Source organism: Copadichromis virginalis, linkage group LG3, assembly GCF_057382275.1.
Source record: "Copadichromis virginalis isolate Kocher_CV1m ecotype Utaka linkage group LG3, C_Virginalis_male_GT1.1, whole genome shotgun sequence".
Classification (NCBI taxonomy): domain Eukaryota; kingdom Metazoa; phylum Chordata; class Actinopteri; order Cichliformes; family Cichlidae; genus Copadichromis; species Copadichromis virginalis.
The window spans coordinates 38,857,820-38,864,257 of record NC_140620.1 but is presented as its reverse complement, the minus strand read 5'-3'; the positions used below and the strand labels follow the sequence as shown (position 1 = coordinate 38,864,257).

Here is a 6,438-nt window from a genome sequence, read left to right as displayed (position 1 = left end):
TGAAACACACTACATCTGAGCTCCATGAATATCAAAATCACTCAGCTTTTCATCCCTCTTGCTTGATGTCTTATGTTATTCAGATCAGAAACAGAAGCTCTGACAATGTCAGCATTTTAAAGCTATACCATGAATATTGTGCAGTGCTTTCACCCACATTTTGAGGTTGTAACTGTATTTTGCGGTGCATTTCCTTGTTTACAGTTTTTCTCAGTTGCTTTGGTGCTTTTCTCACATCACTGTTAACATTTGCACAGCAGTTAGTGTATTTCTCAAAACGTTTGGTGCAAACTGCAAAACCTAGTGGATAAGCTGCAAAAGCAGGTCACTTGCTCAAAATCAATAATCCATTCCTCAAAAGCAAGTATTCATGTCAATGAAACTGTCGGTGTTATCAAAGTGAGAAGTCTTGACACCATCTTTATGAACAAGATAGTCAAATGGCTTTGTCATGTTTTCATCATGACAGTTCACAGTATTCTCTCTGTGTTTTCCAATGCAAAAAAGGTCAGAATTCGGTGACACTACCTGAAAAAGCTCAAGACAGCACTATACACTTTTTGTACAGCCAAGTACAGTAAAATCTACAGAAAAGTTAGACATTCCTGTAGTTAGGGAAGTAAGTGAGTACAAGACACTGAATATGTATGTTTCACATTTTTACTGTGTAGGCTGTTTGTAATTCTACAACATTGTGCAAAAGAAAAATACTCTACAGTCACTTATTTAGAATAAACATAAGAAACACCCTTTTGGTAGAGCTGTGCACAAATCTGAACAATATAACAGTACATATTGTAACTGAACATACGTAAATCATTCTGACCACATATTAAAGAACAAAAGAGAAAGAAAAATAAAGGATTACCTGTTATTAAACCCCGATTCTTTTGTCCCCATGATAGAACAGAGAAAACCGACTCATAGTGTGTTAAAACATTTATATTTCTTTTTATTCAATCATCTTCCGGAAGAGAGAGACCCCTGCACAGCCCAAATGCCAGTTGCAGGATCTCTAACATTAGAATCATAAACTGTGTCTCATATAGGTATTATTTTGGTACTTTACACGTCACACAGTGTTCTGAAGGCAGGACTGTGATGCAGTTTTCTGCCTCGCCACTAGAGGGCGCGGCCATTTTGTGAGTAATGTTTGACTGGGATGGAAAATGGTGTTCATGAAGGCAGTGTGAATCACAAGTTATGCTCGGGAGCAGTTTATGTGGGTTCAATGAGAGTGTGCGTCCATAAGACTGGTGAGTTACAGGATATTTCTTGTGTAAGAAGGATAGCCTGTATGTTTTCTTGCTCTGGACGTCCTCTGTTTGTACATTTTCTATAAGCTAAGTTATCGCTAAGCTAAGCTAAGCTAAGTTCGCCTAGGCCAAACTGAGTTCAGTTTGAGTTGGTGATTTGTTATGTGTATTTGCCTTCTTTAGTTGGCATCATAAGTGAGTGGGGCACAAGAGTTAAGTGATGGGAAGATGTTTATTTTCTTTGTTGTCAAATATGGTTCAGACTATAAGTAAAAGCCGCCAGCTTAGTATTAGGGCCTATAAGACAAGTATGTGGCTGTAATATGTTATATGGTGATTATTGTTGTCTATAATTTGATTGTAATTTGTGTTCTATTTTCCATTCTGTTTGTAGAACCACACACATACCCACACCCACGCTAAATCTGCCATTAAAGAGCTGAACGATCATCCCCTGTCCTCGTTATTTTCTGGAGGGTCATAGTGGCACTTGACCTGTGCACACCCTGCGATCACCACCACAACTGAACCTCATATCAGAAATCATCATAACACACAGTTTCGATACAAAATTCCTTATATGGCAAAGTTCCTCTTTTCTGTCTGGCTTCCTGTATTTATTAATATGCTTGTATAGCTCTACACTAACTTCCTGTTTTTCAGTCTGGCTGAGCACTTAGTTTATGAGTCAAAAGTGGCCTTGCTTTGCAAACCTTCATTATTAAAGTACAATATAATAATATAATAATAAACAATATAATAAGAAAATAATTACATGACACTGTCCAACAACCCAGAGAAGCCTACATTAAAAAACAGTCCCAAGAATAACTTTTCTCCTCCTGCTGGGTTTGTGTTGACTGCAGGGGTTGATACACTCTCCCGAGCATTGCAATGGCATCATCAACATTTTTTCTGCACAGACCTACAATCAAGAAAGCAGACTGCTGGGCAGTAGAGCTGATATGAGAGATCCTTGGGTCGTTCATTACTTGAATATTAAAGCATTGCAGGGCATAAGCTGACACTGTAAAGTGGTTAAAACAACAGTAAGTAAGCTTTAAATAAAATCAAAGGACAGTGGTATTATCAAAGAAAAGTTGACTTTGCATTACCTGAGTTGATCACAGCAAAGGAAAACATCTGCATTGCTTTCTTTTTAAATGCCAGGAACACAGTGAGCTTGTTTAGTACGAGGCGAATGTTGGTGAGACGCTGGAGAGGATGGGACGAGGCAGCAGTCTTAACACCTTGGAGGATGGCATGTGCCACAGAATCGGGGTCCAATCCACCAGATCCTGGACAACCATTCAAACAAAACTCCATAACTAACTTTGTTGTTTTATGCATCTTTAATGACTCCCACACTACTCACCAGCACAGATGGCAGGAACAGCCAAAGACTTGTAATCAGAAGACTCACAAAGTTGAATGATGCGACGAAGCAGCTGCTCGATGGCAACTGTATCTTTTTCTCCACACACGTGTAAAATGGCTTTACAAGGGAACATGCCAGGCGGTGTTTCCAAAATCTCTCCACTGTTCACTTTTCCTGCATGGATGCGATAAAGACACATGAGATGATACGAATTGTTAGAAATGATTTACGATGTAAATATAAATTTGGAAATATTTCTGAGAATCATTCTTCTCACTGTTTTTTAGTGCAGCCTCAACCTTAGGCCCAGCCTTTCTTAAGATGTCTTTGCACACTCCATCTGTACATAAATAATAATAATAATAATAATAATAATAACCATCACTGAAATTGTTGTAATGCAAATGGACTGTAAAGGCCAGTCAGTGCTCCTACAATATCCTCTTTAATACACAATGGGTCTTGTCTAATTTATCGTGCTTGGATGGTGTTCAGCAATGAGTAACTTTTGTTTACTCATGACAGTACTTTACCTGTCTGAAAGTCTTTGAAGTCTGTTGTGTTCACCACAGCATCTGTAGTCTCATTAGTGATGTCACCAAACATCACTTGTAGTTTAACTCTGCCTTTCAGAGTTATGGTGATGTCAGCAAGGTCACTCGTGGGCGCTGAGAGGAAGAAGAGCAGATTACGTTTAATATTTGTCTCATGTTGTTGCTGTATTGTGATCTTTAGTACAAATTTGATGTAGTTCCAGTACTTTGAAGATGTTGTTTTTCTCTGATGAGGACCTGACAGGATCTCTCCACCAGTTCTGTGTTTTGTTTGCCATCTCCCTGAAAGTACCACTGCACCGCCAGTTCATTTAACACCACTGTATCAGTTGACAGCTGCGCTAGACTCGTGGCTAAGTCTGTTCGAACTTTCTGAACCAGAGAACGAGGACCCTTCACCAGCACACAGGGATGTGGAACATGTGAGGCTTCCAAGGTCACATTAGATTGCTTCATACCGATCAGGCCTAATACTTTATCAAAGCAGTCAACCAGTTCAGGATGTGGCAGTTTCATTCCTTCAGTCGTAACCTTATTTATCTGGAAGTCACGAAGGACCTCATTGAGCTTGTTAACATCCTCACTGTAGCCCACCAGTCGTACTTTGGTCATTGCAGTTCCTCTGGCTCCTGGAATGAAGCTCACATCCACTCTGAGCTCACTAATGTTTGCTTCTTTCTTCGCTTTCATCAGGATTTCCTTCACTCTGTCTAAATCTGGAGGTACTGCTGCAGCTCCCTGCAGCTCTATAATATCCGATTTAAGGTCTCTCATCACTGCTGCCTCGGCCTCATTCAGAGCATCAGAGGACAAACTGGACAGAACCAGATCTGAACCCACCTCAAAGAAAACAGGGTTTCTGAGGCTCTGCTGGAAACGAGCTTGGTATTTGGAGATGGCTCCACTGGTTTTGATGAAGGTTAGCAGAGCTGTGGGGAACTTGACTCTTTTTTTCCTTTATGTTCTTAATCAGTTCATCTAGTTTTGCAGCTCCTGACTGCACCTCTTTGTCAGGGCCCTCCAAAGTGATTGTGGCACTACCTCTGACGACTTTAACATCTGGATAGTTAGCGAACATTTCTCGATTGAACTCTTCTTCTACGAGCTTGAACAATTTCTCTACAAGTGGCAGCTCTTTTTTGGTGGGTAGGCTTTTTTTCAGAATTGCAATCTTCTCCTTCACAACATCAACCTCTCCCACAACCACAGCATAGCCACTCTCTGTGTAAACTTTGATATCATCTGTCTTAAAGGCCGAGTCCTGCAGTACCATTTTCACTTGTTTTGGTTTGACCACATGATAGCAGAGGTAGGTGTCGATGAGACTGGTGAAGACCCAAGCCAGCTGTTGCTCCACTTTCTCTGCAGAGCATCCTCCTGGCCCTTTCCTCATGTCCTCTCTAACTACAGCCTTCTCCTCCTCAAAATTAAACTCCACCGTGCAGCCGACTGAAGATAGCTGCTTTTTCAGAATTTTGAATGCTTTGAGGTTGTCTCTCAGGTAATAAAGCAGGAAAATATCCAAGGAGAAAGTCTTCTGAAGACCTTTAGCTGTCTACAAAAGAAAAATAATTTTAGACAAATAGAAACAGTACAACTCCAGCCCCCACCCCCAACAGCACTGATACGGTTAAGCTGAAGAGAATAGATGTATGGATCAGTGGATAAACCATTTTAAGTAACAATAGGCATGCATATCTAATTAAAGTGCCTCATGCCTGAGTAACTCATAGAGCATTCAAAACGCAGGTGTTCAAAACTGGTTTGGCTGGTCAGACGGTGACTTTGTTTGCTTTGGTTTGTTTTGTATGTTTTGCCATTATTCAAACAGCAGAAGGTTACTGAGCTCAGAGTTAGAAAAAATAACTGCTTATAAAGTGAATTTAAAATTATGACATTTTTGACTGCATAGGAAAGCAATGCTTGACTTCTGTTGCCTCCCAAATAAGAGTACACTCACACACACACACACACACACTGAATAAATGCAGTGTAAATGTTACAACTGTTGCATATAAGTATTAGGTTAATATGAGGTAAAACAGTAACCAAGACTTACACATTTAGTTCTCTACAATTATTTTGGTCATTGTATTTTGTTGTCCTCTTGACAAATAAGCAAACTGAATGTGTGGCGCACTGTTAGTACCCTACTCACTTGGCAGCCCCTATGCAAATGTAGTATTGCAAAAGAAAACCAGTGTTGTTGTTTTTTTTTATGGTTGGGGTTTGTCAAACACCTGTCATTATTATTATGAAAGTAAAAGCAGTAATAAGTGTAACCGCACCTGTGGGAGATTTGCAGATCCATGGCTAGGACTAGATTCACTCAATGTTATATTTAAATCTCGACCATTAAAATTGATGGTGTGTGTGTTTCTTCTCAAAACATGCTCTTGATCTAAAGTATATCAGAAAAACAAAGTTCAGCTGTTATGGGAATGCACATATCTAAACTGTAAATTTGGGCTCTAATCTACTTGTAATGCATTTGAACCCAGCAGGGCTTCTTACCTTCTTTTTCCTTAAAACAGATCCGGTAGGTTTTATCTCCGACCTTTTCTATCATCCCACAGTCACCTCCCCCAGAATGTCTTTTTTTCTGAAAGTATCTCCTGATCTTCTCCTTCTCACTGTCTGTGAGCTCCTCAGCTTCAAAGAACACTGGGTGCAGACATTCATCCATTTTGCTTCAAATCCTGATCTGGAGAAGCTTTCAATGTCTTTCAAACTAGCTCCACAGTGAAAAGTGACCTCACCTTTGATTTGCATTTGCACTTCACCATACCAACAAAGGGTGTTTTTCATTATGAACACACCCAGTGTGATCGCTGACAGCTGATCCGCTCTAACTGGGACATTTCCTGTAAAGGTGTATTTATAGATCAGAACTATTAAGGGAACACTCCTGAGCTTGAAATATTTAAGTTGGAAATCTTTACTGACTTACTCTCGGTGACTTGTTGAGAACAAAAATGATCCAACTCTAATCCAAACACACATCAGTGGAAACAAAAAGCATGAAGCGTTTGAGTGTTGAATTAAAAAATGTTTCTTTAATATTTTGTCAGTATAGCATAAGATTATTTATTTGACCTGTATGAAAAGCTACACTTTGCACTTTATCTTTGGTGAAGTTTTTATTAATGTTACAGCACATGATAGAGGTCATGACAGAGGCAAAGAAAGTGAAAATGATCCATAACAAGTCTGACCAAGATACTGCTTCAGCGCAGGTGTTCAACTTAAA

General features: G+C 39.7%; 1 pseudogene across 1 annotated transcript; it reads right to left on the bottom strand.

The window, feature by feature from the left end:
* Positions 1-646: 646 nt before the first annotated feature.
* LOC146714599 (uncharacterized) lies at positions 647-5,934 on the bottom strand (annotated as a pseudogene). Its single transcript, XR_014918835.1, has 8 exons — positions 5,703-5,934; positions 5,477-5,589; positions 3,395-4,743; positions 3,168-3,302; positions 2,912-2,974; positions 2,632-2,808; positions 2,372-2,554; positions 647-2,283 (listed from the first exon to the last, which is right to left on the bottom strand). The product of XR_014918835.1 is annotated as an uncharacterized LOC146714599 (transcript).
* Positions 5,935-6,438: the final 504 nt, after the last annotated feature.